The sequence below is a fragment of the Strigops habroptila genome, chromosome 9 (assembly GCF_004027225.2).
Source record: "Strigops habroptila isolate Jane chromosome 9, bStrHab1.2.pri, whole genome shotgun sequence".
Classification (NCBI taxonomy): domain Eukaryota; kingdom Metazoa; phylum Chordata; class Aves; order Psittaciformes; family Psittacidae; genus Strigops; species Strigops habroptila.
In genome coordinates this window covers 7,759,826-7,774,760 of record NC_044285.2, presented here as the reverse complement: position 1 = coordinate 7,774,760, position 14,935 = coordinate 7,759,826, and positions in this window count along the sequence as shown.

The window sequence follows — 14,935 nt, the reverse complement described above, 5'->3', positions numbered from 1 at the left end:
TTTTTTATAATGAATCTCTGAGGCTGTGAGCAGACAAGGTGTAGCCATAAAACAAGGAAGAAGGGCTGAGACCTGAGGGCACGCACTGCTCTGGCACCTGAGGAAGGGAAGAAGTGGCAGGACTTGGAGTACCCACAGGAGGGACGCTCCAGGATGCCCCTACAACAAAGGCATAGCTGCATTTGATGAGCAAGGAGCATTCAGGTTTGCACTGGGAGAACAAACTTCAGGCTCAAAAGGTCCAAAACAATGACAACCATGGCATTCTTTCAGAGTGCTGGGGGAAGAGGAAAGGGTTTGCTTCTTGGCAGCTCCTGCCCTATTATGTGGCCATGGCCTTGATAATATGGATGGAGGGTCACAGCTTCTCAATTCGCTTCAGACTCCAATTAAACTGTTGCAGTAACTGGCACCTATATCAGGCCCTTCTGGAGCCAGCACAGCCCAAATTGCCTACGCTCTTAGCCCCATCTATCAATGACTGGTCTTGTCTGTGTGGGGATCTGTATGCCAGAAACTCAAACAGGACATATCTCACAGTTTTTGATATCTGAGGTGCCAGGGGGTGTTTTATATTCCTGCATTCCCCCTTCCTTCTCTTCTTCTAAACACAGAGACCAGAAGTCTCCATCTCTTCTTCATGTAAGATCTGCTAACCCCTGCCTGCCCCAAGAGCTTTGATTAGTCAAAGTAAAAAACACTGCATTAACAGTTCGGTGTGTAAAATCCTGATTGTTTTCATCCTCTTCACCAGTGTGAGCTTTGTAGTTTTAATCATGCCTTTGGGCTTAATCCTGATTATTTCATTGCAAACTACAGGAACATATCATCACTTACAGTGCCATTCTAGGCTATTACTCAGTCCTCCAGGTCGGAAGGTGATGAGGGAATCCTACTAGCTTTCTGTGCACCAGCTTCTTATTTGGTGACAAACTCCCGCAAACAATAAGCTTAGAATTGATGAGAAACGTAATTTAGGTCCTAAACTTCCAACTTTGCACACTCCTTGCAGATATAATCCCACAGAAGAGGAGCATGGATGGACAAGTGTTACCACAGACCCTCAAAACACATGCTTTGTTTCACAAGTTCGCCCCAGACAGTAACAGGGAGCTTCTGTTGACACACAGGGGGCTGTTCCTTGTGCCAGACAGATTATCAAGATGTTTGTGTAACTTGAAAGTACCTTATCTTAACCCAATCCTAGGTACCACATTACAAAACTACTATGAGGGTGGTGAGGCACTGGGACATATTGCCCAAAGAAGTAAATGCTCCATCCCTGGCAGTGTTCAAGGCCAGGTTGGACAGAGCCTAGGATGACATGGTCTAGTGTGAGGTGTCCCTGCTCATGGCAGGGGGTTTGGAACTAGATGATCTTTAGGTCCTTTCCAACCCAAACCATTCTGTGATCCTATGACTACCAAGTGTTAATTGGCTCTTTGTTAAGAACCTCAGCAGAGGGTCAAGGCTGGAATGGGCAATAGAGATGTTGTCTCCAGAGAGAACTTCTTACCCTCCACTTCCAGGCGAGGGTAAGGAGAAAGCCAGACTCCCCTGTCTGCCCTATAGCTGTCCCCAGAGCTCCCCATACTGGCAAGAGGTGCAGACAATTTTGGCTTCTAAACACTTCCACATTAAAAATGACTGCCAGCACTTCAGCGGATCTCCGGCCTCAGCAAGCAGGAAGGAGGCAGCAAGCAGCTAAATGCAGAGGCTATTTTTAACCTGGGCTCATTTCTTAGGGAAGAAATTATTCATAACCTGTGTGCATGCAGTGCATCAGATACAAGACAAGCTTAGCTGCAAACACTTCTTAACAGAGGTGCCATCTCCCCCCTTTCTGCACTGGAAAGCAAGGACTCTTCTTGCTGTCTTACAAGGGATTTCAGGGTAACACTGAAGGTGAGAGATTATCTGTTTCATGCCCACCTGTGCAGTGGTAGGAGAGGAAGCAAGCTTTGAGGCACATCATAGTTGTGGCACTAGCTGCCCATCTCCCATTTCATCCTCGCTCATGCTCAGAGGCACTCTTATGGCTTTCTTGCAGCTCCTGCTTCTTCTGTTCCCTGCAGCCACACTGTTAACACATGGGTCCTGCACGCTTCTGGGAGGTTCTCTTCTGAAACACAGCCTTCAGCTTAGCTTAAGGCAATTCATATTTCTCCCAGTCTTCTCTACATGTGAAAGTGCAGGTTTCCTGAGCTTGGAAACCGTTTTCTTGCAGTCCTCTCACTTCTCCTAGCACTTACATCCTGTGCCATAACCAATGGTCAAATGGCAAAGGGCAAGATCTGCGCCCAGCAAGGGCACAAATCACTTTGAACTGCAGTCCTGATAATTGGGTTCGGCAGGCAACATTTGTCTTTAAGACCTTTCTCATCTTTTTGATTTCACTTTTATAAAGTACATGCTCAAGGATTTCAACTCTGAAGGTAAAAAAAAAAAAAAAACCAAAAAAGCCATTATAACCATCTAATCTGACCTCCCATTTATCTGTGGGTGTAAAAATTCACCCGGTGGTCCTTTACCTGGCTTAGGAACTTCTAGATGAGCTGGATTGCCTCCTTTAGAAAAGTGATCTGGACTTGAGATATTGGGTTTAAGTAACAGAGATCTTACCGCATCCCTTAAGCAACCACTCCAGTGGTTCATTGTCTCGTTAAAAACATCCACCTTGTTTCCCAAGTGGAAATCAATGTTAGACAAACACAGACATTGGATATTGTTACATCCCTTTCTCCTCTGGTCTAAAAAGCCCCTTAACATTCAGTATTGTGGGTTTTTTTCTCCTAAACTGTGAACAAGCTGCTCCTAACATCTATGTGGTATGCCAGTTTTAGAGCAGAATACACACAACAGATACACAGCAGGTCTAAAATATACTGGTTCAGCACCAGTCTCAGGCTGAGCAGTTTGACTTTTCAATGTTTTTCTGCTTGGAGAGCCCCACTCCCATGCCTGTCTCTAAAATCAAGTGGCTGCTTTTGTGGTCTCGCATCTCAGCCAACTGCAAGGTGCCACATGCCACTAACCTCATCCTAACAGCTCTTCTGCTCATAATAAGCGTAAAGGCCAGAGTAGCAAATCTTCTGCTGTGTTTCAGGCTCCAATAAGCTTGCAACACCATCGTTAAAACATTCAGTTCTCTTTAGCTGCTAAAAATTAGATTGGGAGTCTCCAGGTCCCTTGAGATGGATGAGTGCACTGGGGAGAAGGGAAGAAAACAGGAAGAGACAAATCTCAGAAGTCAGACAAAATATTTGGGCTCTGAGCTTAGCTCTCAAACAATTGCAAACCATGTTTTCAATCTGCTACTTAAGGACTCCTGGGATCCACAGACCACTTCTAAGAGTTTGTAACTGGTAGTTAAAAGAGTAAACAGAGCCATAAATTCTTGCAAGAAAATCCATCATGCCACTCTAAGTTTGGGGGGCCACATTGCAAGTGGGGATAAACCCCATTGATTACAGGACATAGGGACAGCAACACAGCTGAAGAGGAGCTTGTGCTCCTTTTCTTCCATAACAAAGAGCATCTGCTTCTCAGTGAAAAATCACACCTCAGTTAAGAAAGCATGGACACTCCAGCTATTCCCCGAAAGCAATTGGAAAAATAAATGCATCTAATCAGAATGTAGCTTCAGTAGTTGCTCACACCAGACCAACAGCTCTTACACATAACCTCTCCCAGAAATAACACTAAATAGAAAAGAAAGCATCACAAGCAGCACAGAGCAGACAGTTATTTAAAGGGGATCAAAGCCAGCAACACGTCTTACAGCTGAAGCCAGCTAGAGTTTGGGGAGGAGGGAAGAATCAACCCAAAAAACACAATCAAAACAAGCCCCATCTTCTCACCCCAGCAACTCTTAAACCATAGACTCCTTCCACATGGGCCTTTTCAATGTGCAGAGGAAATTGAGGTGAGTGATGAACTGATGCCCAGCAGCTGGGGTGCTTTGCTAGTCTGGAAGTCCTGGCACTCAGCTGAGCTGTTGTGTGCCCTCTCCCAGGCAGCTGAGAGGACTGCAATTATCCCTTCTCTCCAAATATCTTCCATGAGCTTCTCACTCCAGCAAGCAGAAATACACCATATATTGAACTTGCTGTGGTGTGGAGGGAGGTAGTACAGGCAGGAGGAATGAACCAGAATATAAATGGAAAGTGTGACAAAACAAGAATAATAAAAATCCACCTGTATCATGAGCTCTGATATCTCTGTCTCTTCAGATACTGTGGCTATGCACACCTCCACCTTTCCCATGGCTATGAGTTCTACCCTGTTAGCTTGAAACTTCTTTTCCTGAAGAGAAATATGAGGCAAGCCCTTTTTTATATATATATTTTTTTTGAGAAAAAGGACAGAACAATCTTCAAATGAATCCATAAAACATAAACTTTTATTATCCTCCATCTGCTTTCCCACCGGATGGTACATATTTGCAAAGCAGCCCTTGGAGGCAAGGGAAAAGAAGGAAAGAAAGTTGCCATGAAAAAATCCAAAGTGATGGGAAGATCTTAGGGTAGCTGTTGTAATTTATAATCAGCCCATTTAATACCGAACGCTAATGCACAGCTGCTGAGAAAACTTGTCCAATATGCTTCTGCAACAACAAAAAAGGCCTCTGAGGTCATCTTGGTGCCTACATTATGCTGCAAAGAGATTGTCTAATTGCAGAACCTTGTGCAGCCTTCAGTATTAACCTCTCTCACTCACAGCCAGCCAAGCAACACAACTCTTTTGTTTAGAAAGCCTGGAGCAAGATGGATTAATAAATCCACCACGAAGAGTCTTTTACTGTTGATCCTAGATTTGTATCAGGAATAATCTGTTGTTTCCCCTGAGCAGAGTAGTAGGCCAATGACACAAAGCAGGACTCACCTTAAGACTAATAATGTTTCCAAGCTCCCTTCTTCCGTCCAACTTGCCAGTCTGTGCTGCAAAGTCTCTGGCTCATTGTGCAGGGTCTGAACCTGTAAATTCCCATGGCCAGTGTGTTCCCATGGCTTTAAGGTGTTCAATGCCTTATGATTTCAGATCCAGAAGGACCTTGGTCCTGCAGACAAAACATTAGCAACTTCAAGGAGGGCCCAGGGCAAGGTGGAGAGGAGAGAACAGAGCCCAGAGAGCATTGCAGTGCTCAGGCAGAGCAAATACACCAGAGTCCAGAGCTGTAATGCACCATTTAATCCTTGTGTGCAGCAGACTGGACAGTGGTTCAGGCTGGCTGACGATGGAAACTATTAGTAAAGCAGCCCAGTGTCTCTGGAGAAGCCAGAAAGCTTGGAAAGTGACTCAGAGAGATGGCTAAGGAGACCTGTGAGCAGGAGTTTCTCCTTGTGGTTTCTAAAGCATCATCATCACAAGCTGAAATGAAATGACTTCTGTCTCGGAAGTCTAGGGTGTATCTGGAAAACTGAGGTTATGTACAAATGGGCCCCAGCTGACAGCCAGATCCCATGGGAAAAAGCAGCGAGAGCTGTAATTGCAGGTCTTAGGGTTCTACGTGAGAATTTCAGTTCTCAGGACTTCCACTTTGCTAAGCCTGCATCTCTGAACACTGGGCCTGAAACAGGCATCAGCACTTGCTCATAACTTCCATAACCTGCCTGGCATCCACCCAACACTAGAAACCCTTGCTGCCTCCCTTGAAATTTGGCTCAGGCAACACAAATCCCAGCTTCAGGCTAAGTGAACATTTTGTGAGCCATTCAACAAGGCTGGCCGGAGTTCCAGTTTGCAGATGATTTGTTTTCTGTGGGAAAAGGCTAGCCAAGCTCACCCACAAAACCTGAAGGCTGGTTGCTCTGCTAGAGAAAAGGTAGAGCTGAAACTGCCTGAAGTCATGTGAAGTTTCAGATTGCTCAGACAAAAGCTGTAACTATATTACAGCATTTAAGAGCAATCATCTGTACACAGAAGGTAGAGCTTGTAGTTCTAGTTATAAGCATACTAAATAAATTTAATTAATTAAATAATCTTGTGTATGTTGGATATCATCATAACACAGCCCAACAGAAATTTTAAGTTTCTTAGTAAACTCCCAGAAGCCTCTGCAAGAAAGCAGAAGTGCCAATGAATTATGAACACTTGCTAATGCAGATGGTGCTGAGATTGTTAATCAGTGAGGGACAAAAAATTATGGCTGAGAAGGCACCAGCCTGTCCACAAAGCCTTCTCCAATTAAAAGCAAAATGGGCATGGCAAGGATGAAGCAAAGGGTTCCCAAGGTATTAAATCTTGTCTAATTAGCAATTGCCTAGAACCAGTGTGCATTTTGATTTGGATGAGTTCGTAGAACTCTAAGTTAACAAAACCATATTAGAAATGGAAGTTATTCCAAGAGATCATGCAATAGAAAGACTTAACTAGACTAAGCAGTTCAGTTCGGAAGAGTCTAGCTCTTCTCCAGAGGAATTAAGTATCAGCCCATGAGACGCACTTCATTACAATGGGATAGTTATGGTGTGATGCAGAAAACTAGGGAAGTTTAAATAATAAATCTACTAGACTACTCCTGATGTCTGTGGTCTCATGTTTGGATTAAGATCACCAGAATAGTTTTGACCTTTATTTTGCTGAAGCTGCTCCCTCTAAAGTACCCAGTCACTTAGCTAATTCACGGTCTCTATTAAGCACTAAGGGTTTCTTTCTTTTTGATCCCTGCCTACTGCTAAGAGAGGTGACAGTAGTGGGACCCAGATATTTTTAATTTTAATTTTAATTTTAATTTTAATTTTAATTTTAATTTTAATTTTAAATTGGTTTGTGGTCTGTGGTTTAATGTTTACTTCGCACTTGTGACCACAGCTCTCAGCTTGTGCCTTCGGAGTCTGCAATCCCCTTACACTCCCAGCCCAGTACTAACCCAGCCTGGAACTAAGTGGCTTCTAAGATTGGACTGACTGCAGGCCGCCTGATGTGGCCAAAGGTGGTTGTGCTACAGGAAACCTTACACTTGCAGTTAAGTGCACTTACACTTCCTAGCTACAAGAGGGTGACATTGTCACACATAGTTCGGCATTAATGCCATTTTAACCAGAAGACATGTTCCATATCGCAATTTTCTCATGGTACTTATAAGGCAAGAGAGATTAGAGTTAAGTCTACAAAAGCCACGGATTTTTGAGCCTGAACTTGAAAGTTCAGGGAGGAAGGATCCTTGTTTTACCAACACTTCCAAAATGTACCTTCTTCCTAACCATTGTAGCAATAGGTTTATTTCAAACTCCAGTAACTTATGGAATAATTCCATCTATCAGCTTTCCTTTTGAAATACAGCAGAAGTCCACACAAGAAGTATGTTATGCCTGGGCCATTTTCTCTTATTTCTGGCAGTTGCTATCAGTTTTGTCCTGATTGATATTTGGCTCCGTCATACTACAAAAAATATCATTAAAATGTCAAGAGAAAAGCATCTTTAATTCTTCACCTCTGTGAATCAAAACATCCTCATTTAGATGTCACAGTAAAAGTCCCAACACCAAAGTGTCCAGAAGAACAAGGGTCATGTTACAGGTATTGGTAGGTGAAAAAGCTGAAAACAGGATTTTGTGGAACCACTTTAGAGAGGATATGAAATCTCCATGGGGAATTTATTAAACCCAACAATGCATCTATTCTGTAGCTTTTTGAGGCACATAAAGGATCAGGTCTTCATCCTCTTTCAAGCTTGTTTCTGCACTTGAAATTGCACTTGTTATCCACAAAACTGGCTGCAATTACTGTGCTGGAACAGGTTTGGTTGTGATTGACTATATGTCTGCACACCCAACCTCATGAAAACTAGGTGCAAATGCAGACTGTTTTGTTTTGCATGTGAAAAGTGGAATTTTCTGTCAAAAAATGTGAACCTTACTGCCTCACCCAGAAAGTCAGCAGGTTTGGAGTATAATGTGAGGATCAAAAAATGGATCATCTATGGCTGCTTCTACTATTGATTGTATAAGCACCTTAAGTGAGTCATTGTTATCTGTCTTGTACTTCAGTCTGGACATAAGAACTAGCTCTGTAATTCATGGCAACTTTTAGTTATCTCTGGGACAACTCATAAGGAAAGCTGCTGCAATTGTCGGAGTTTGGTTTCTCCTCGATCCTTTCTTGGGTCCTTTCTGTGGTTTTGCCAAGAAAGGTTAGACCAGATGATCCTTGATGTCCCTTCCAACATGGTATTCTACAATTCCTTTTCATTTATCTTTTTCTTCCTTCTTTTTGGGGGGGGCAGCTGGATCCACATATTTTGCTTTGTGCAGCCTTGCCACAGCCACATATTGCTTGCTTCCGACTTTCTGTGCCTGCTTCCTGGACCTTAAATGGCACAGATAAGCAGAGAGCATCACCCTCACTGCAAGTTCACCCTGAGCCACCCAGCCTTGATCACAGCTATGTCTCTGACTTCCTTCCTTCTCAGCCAAGCCTTCAGCCTAGTAGCTCTCCCATCCTTCCCGTTATACCCCACTCAGATTTCTAAGGCAACAAGCTTTCAGTTGTGCTGTTTGGATGACCTTTCCAGACCTAATTACTAATATGTTTCTGCTGTGGTTGAAGCACTGGTTCATATACACCATCATTTTCCATTTTCCGGTTTCTACAGAAACAGCTATTCTTTGCTTTGCATTTTTCCTGCACCAAGCGTCTGTGTGAGAATGAATTTAACCGATTTTTCAAAACTAATTCTCTATTTGTTTTGTTTTGTTTTTAAATCAGCTAACGGTGAGCTGTAGACCAGACTGTTCGGTTGAAGCACTGATGTTTCCTCCTCCATTTTCTCCATATTCATTTAGGCACAACACAAGAGACAAACAGACTCCTCCATCTCTTCTGGTTCCTTGTGCTAGCATTTCCCCTCAGCTTTTTGATTTGAATTTCTGGTAATCACTTTTCTCAAACGCTTTTGCAAGATAGTGGTGGTCTGCCTTTATCTTCCCTGATCAGATGTGTTTATCCTAGCACAGCCAAGTCATGATCAAACCCATTGGCCATAAAAGCACCAATTCAGGCTTAGTAGCTTGAAATGTCTGGCTGGGCAACCGAGCAGGACCCCACTGCACTGAGTCCTGTGCACTCCCAGGCACACTGGCAGGACACTTGTTCCAGATCCTGCTCAGTCACCAGCATGATATCAAAGTGCTAAAGGTCTGATATAATTTATGAACTCAGCTCAGCTTATATGAGCACTCAGAGAGTTAAAGTTAGCAGTTTATTTCGGTTCTTTTTTATAGTGACTGTGCGCTTCTCAATTTCTGTATTATTCACACCTCAGCAAATCTTATTTCATTAGATTTTGGGAACTGCAGTGGTAATTTTGGTGATTAACTTTAAATTGGGGATAATACATGAGCAGATATGAACATAATGTCAAAACAATTTTGTACAATTGTTACTTAACCTCGGTCAAATCATTTCCACACCCAGCGTCCTCCCAAATGGACCTTTATTAATATGACACAGACAAACACAAGAGAACCCTGGGCTTTATGCAGGAAAATGATTAAACAAGAACACTTATCAGGAATGATAAGGCAGCAGGGCAAATCTCTGAATTCTCATATTCTCAAGGCTGCATCTGGCCTTTAGAGGAACTACATGAATGAGCCCTCGACAGGATGCTCAGGAAAGGTGTCATAAATTGTCTTGCCTGGATGACAACTAGCAGAAGCTCAGCAGCAATATGTTTAGCTTCTTGCATTTATTATACACAGGTGATTTTAAAGCTGATAGATGGGTATTAATTACTGGGGAGACTGAAGATCTTTATTTCTGTCTTGATGCCACAGCTAAACCTGAGAGAATCCATTTTTAAGGCTGAAGAAGAGTTCTTTCTCTGTGGCCTCTTCAGTCAATAGACAGACCAGAAAAAAGAAAACAACCAGCCACAAGGAGTGATGTGTCAGGGACACGTTGGTGCTTCACACAGCCAAGGACTATGTTTACTCCTATGAAGACTCACTACCTCCTCATTGAAGGAGGCTGCACATATGAGCTCTGTTCATTGCTGCGCAGGAACCACACTCTCATCACACGTTGTAATTGTCAGAGAATCCTCCTGGGTTTTCATCTCATTAACTGTCAGGAGAAAGTGAAAATGTTCAGCCAGGTGTCCAGCTTCCAGTCCCACTGGATTTCATAGGGCCTCACCTTGCAATTCCCAGGGCTTTTTTTACAATCAGTAGACTGGCTCCCACTGACATCAAGGGAAGTGGGATAACCCCCTCGTTGCTGAGGCTGGGATGGAGGGGTACTGGGCTTGTTGCAGCCGTGTTAGGGACTGGCTGGCTAGGTACCTACTTTGCACAGGTACTTGCATGAACATCACTTCCAAAGCACAACAAAACCTGGAAATTGGCTGAAATGTGTGGCTTTGAGCTCCAGCTGGGACCATTAAGGGAAAATACAGCATAAATGGGAAAAAAACCCCTAATTTGTCAACAGACTAGCTTTTATCCAAAGGGCAATCACAGAGATTAGTGCTGTTGGCAGAAGAACTCCCCTTTAGCATCAAGCTGAGATGCTTCTGACCAGTTTGACATTAATTTGTATAGCCCCATATTCTTAGAGAAGGAACCTTTCCCACAGCCTGTGCTTGGTGCGACGCCTGACAGTCCTTCAGGTCTGGGCTATGGAGAGGTTTCCATCAGCACCATCAAGCTCTGAACATGTTTGAAAGTTTGAATATGTTTTTTTCTGAGATGTATGTGTCCATCTATGTGTCCAGCCAGGGATACCCAGCTTCCTAAGAGAGGAAGAAGCAGATAATCACCTGGGAATGGATCCACAAATCACCTCCTGCAAGTAAATTCACTCACAAGAACCTTCATTTAGGTAGTCAAAGTTTGAAATATTCCAGACCAATGATTACCTTTGACAATGTTGACTTGAATTCATTCTGACATTTATTCCGAAAGTGTAGGGGAAAGAAATAAAGGAAGAAATTATTAATAATGTTTTGTTTTGTTTTAGTTCATGTTTTTGTTAGAGGGTTGTTTTTTTTATTATTTCACATAATCGGTCTGAATGGAACATAATAAATCTGAGAAGGTAATAAACAGCTCATAAAAAAATCACTTTTCAAACTGTTGCTAAAACAACCTCACAACAGTTGGTGCACTAATGGCTCACTGGAGGGATCAGAGAAAGCTTAGGTGAGCCACGAGCTTCAGGGTAACTAAAAGTGCTAGTTGTTAGCACAGTGCCATGGCTTTACATTAGGAAAAGTCAGTCCTAGTGCATGTAGAAAGCATGAGGTAACTATTGGGAGCTGTTTGCTCCTTTCTTTGCCTTTGATTTCCCCCATATTTCTCTGTAATACACTGCAGGTTTGAAGGTTTTGTGTTTTCCATACAGGGTCTGAAGTTTATTGCGAGGTCTTGCAGGGAGGTGTTTTGTGGCTTGCAGCAGGTAGAAGATATGGCACAGATGTTCTGGGGAATCATCTGGACTAAACATCTGCTAAGAGGTTGGCAGTGATGGGAGGAACAGAATTTGATGCATGGGATGGTCTCTTCTCTATTGTGCTAATAGCTCCTTTTCCATTTGAAGGCTTTTTCTGTTTCAAAGTGTGACCAATGCATATCTTAGGGGAAAAAAGAGGACATTTATCCAAACTTTCACAGCAAAAAAAGTGCTTGGTTGAGAAGAAGCCCTTGTTACTGCCAAACCTCACTGCAACAACAAGCCCTCAAACAGACAAACCATGCATCAAAGAAAGAATCATGTTGCCTCTTCAAGCACTTGCTCAAGGAAGGAGGAACAAAAGCATGAGTCACCGTGATGTATAGAAGTGAAATTATGAACTATAAGCTAAAAATAAAATGCTTTCAAATGTAGTTGTGTTCCTACTTCTGACTGAGGAGCATATTCCTCCAGGGAAGAGGATACCTTCCTATCTCAACCGGGCAGCGCTGTCAGCCACACGAAATGCCCAAAGCAAACAGCTCCCTAATTGCCTTGGAGCTGCAACACAGGAGTTTGAGCTTGCTAGATGACACCAGCCACGCTCTTCCTGAGGATGAAGTACAGTCTAGTTGTGGCATCATCACTTTTCAGTCCTTTGAAGACATCACCCATTCAGAAGAGGCACCCTTCATGTCAGCTCTTGCTTAAAAGGGGCTCAGCATCTTGTGAGACTATCAAAATGCTATGTTTTGAGCCTGCACAGAAAGGAGCCAAAAAAAGTTCTGCATTAAACATCATCGATGATAGTCTTTTTCTCTGATAGGTACTGTGAGTAGCTAATAAGAATACATGAGCCAGGCTGTCAATGTAATGAAGCTCCTCCTAAGCTTTTTAGTGCACTGATATTTTACAATGTAAATTGCTTCATCCTGAGAGATGTCCCAGTTGTAACAATATGAACGCATAAATTTTAAGGTCCTTGCTTGATTTTCACATCATTTCCATAATGTTTAGCCATCTTGCTTAAGTAAGTCCAGGGTAAAGCCTAGCAATGACTTCAGCTCTGCTCCTTTTCAGCTGAAAGAATGGGTAGCTCTTGATAACACTTCCAAGTATATGGCAGCTCCTGCTGGATGTTACCCAGAAAGGGAAGAGGACAAAAGACAAGGTGAGCTCTTTTAAAGCTTGTTTGCATGCTTGAACACCTCCCTCTGTTTTTTGTCTATTTGCACAAGAGGGGGAAATCTGGCATTCTCCACATGTTCAATACATCACCAACTCAGACTAGGATCCAAGTCTGGGAAATATTTGGAATTGCACCTTTACTCCAAATCTGGGTCAGGCTGACATACAACCCTAAGCAACTATGAGTGAACAGAGGCAGAGTATCAGAGAGCAGAACTAGGTCCACCTTCAAGTAGGGGAGTAAATAGCATCAGCAGCTGGGTTGCCAGTGTGTAGCGCTGCTCCCTTGCTGTTTCCCAGCCGTAGTAGGAGCACTGAAGTGATAAATGAACACTGAGCAACCATATTAAGTGACTCACAAGCACCTGCAGATATAATCACAGGACACAGGAGTCCAGGGCACTTGTAAGGCTGTGAGACAGTCCTCAGTGAAGGAAACAGCTTTCTTTGATTTTGAAGACTAAATGTTGCTAACCTCCATGCGCTGGGAAGGTGATGACTCTCAGATCTTTAAAAGGAATGTGGAAACAACAGTGGTGTCTGACTCTTTTTTTGCTAATGAGCTATTAGAAGTTGTTTTTCAGCCATACTCTTTGCCCTCATTATAACTGTGTTCCCATAAGCTCTGCCTGTTGTAGTGAGGAGTAATCTGGACTGATGCACAGTTTTAATGAGATACAGCGTAGATGTAAAACAGAAAGACTAACATCTGAAGCAGGACCTCAAAGTGGAGTAACAGAAACAGACAGGGGATTTACTTTAACAGAGGAACCTGGGTAGGAGAAGAGGAAACAACCATTTTCGTGTCACAGGCAGAACAGATAAAACTTGCTCCCCCCCAAATTGAATGTGAATTCAAGAGGTGATATCTAGAAGGGTGTAATTCGCTAAGGAGAAAGGAGGAAAGCTGAAAGGAGATCCAGCAGCTAATGACATCTAAGAGTTGAATGCTGAGAGGAAACGCTCACTGTCGACAACACCAATGAGGAATAAAACAGCCAGCAGAACATTTCTTTTGTTCTTGTCTCGTATCTTTTCATGAAAATTAAAAGGGCAGTTTTCACAGCTGGTGAAGGACTTTTTTTTCCCCCTTCGCTCTGCCATCTGATGCTATCTCCACTTTGAAAACAGCAAATTTATGCCTGAAGCTGAACGGGTAAAAATTGGACTCTCTTGCCTGTGGGTATTTTGCCATGAAGAGCAGCAGGATCTGATGAGAGATTTCATCCAGATCAAATCAGAGAACATTCAACAATGTCTCTGCTTTCACAGGAGGCTCTTCTGAGCAGCAAGAGGGAGCCAGGAGCCAGGTCTCAGCTGGGTGCACCCCAGGGTGCTCAAGACAGTCTATGTTATCAAGTGGAGACAACGGGGTAAGACTGTCAATTATTGCCTGCATTCTCTGAACTTGACATGCCAGAGGCAGAGATCTCCAGTCTGAACCCAGAGGGAAGGATTTCTTCACCATTCAACTACGTTATGTCTCATGATGCTAAGAAGCAGGGGTGAAACCTGTGAGTTCCTACCTTCTCAACAAACCTTTTCTGACGGTGCTCTGCCAGTGCACAACACTGTCGTCCTGTCTTTGTTAGCATCATGTTTCTGCTAGAAGGATCAGTAGTGAAACATTCACCATTAATTACCCTGAAATAGTTCCTGTCAAGCACCAGGACAGGTTAAGGGTCTTGAGACAAACAGGGAAAAATCACTTTTCTTTCAGGAATAACTGGGTCTCTTTTCTGGACCTGGATATACATCAAGGCAGCACTATTGCTTTCTCCTTGTGCTCTGCACCTGCTCAGACTCATGCCTACTGCTTTGAGTTGTATATAAGCATATTCATATGGGGAGCACTATAGCAGCCATGTTCAGAAGATAAAAGTCTTGCAGCCATAAAGACTAGAGATTTCTGATATTATCTTCAATAAAATTTTAAACACTGCAAATATTGATGTGGCTGGCTCAGCATCCGAGCACTGACTGTCTCATTCAGGCTGTGACTCAAAATGGTTCAGTTCCCATGTGTGTCCCTAGGAAGATTTCTGTCTTGGGATAACCATGGGCTTCAGAGAATCTCATGTATGGAAGGGTTTATTCCCCAAACCCGAAACACTGCTCTCATCTCACTGAGTGTACTGTGGCCAGATTTCTGTATCTTCTCATTAGGAAAGAGAAAACAGGAACATTAAATGCAGGCTGCTTTCTGCAGTACTTGGCCAGCTGCAGCGCAGTCCCAGAAGCCTGTTGTGGTGTATTTCAAAGCCTCTGTGCTTCCCAGGGCTCGCTCCTCACTAAGAATTGCTTTGCTGTGACTGTGTCTCTCATTTTGCAATAGGACAGCCAACATAATATT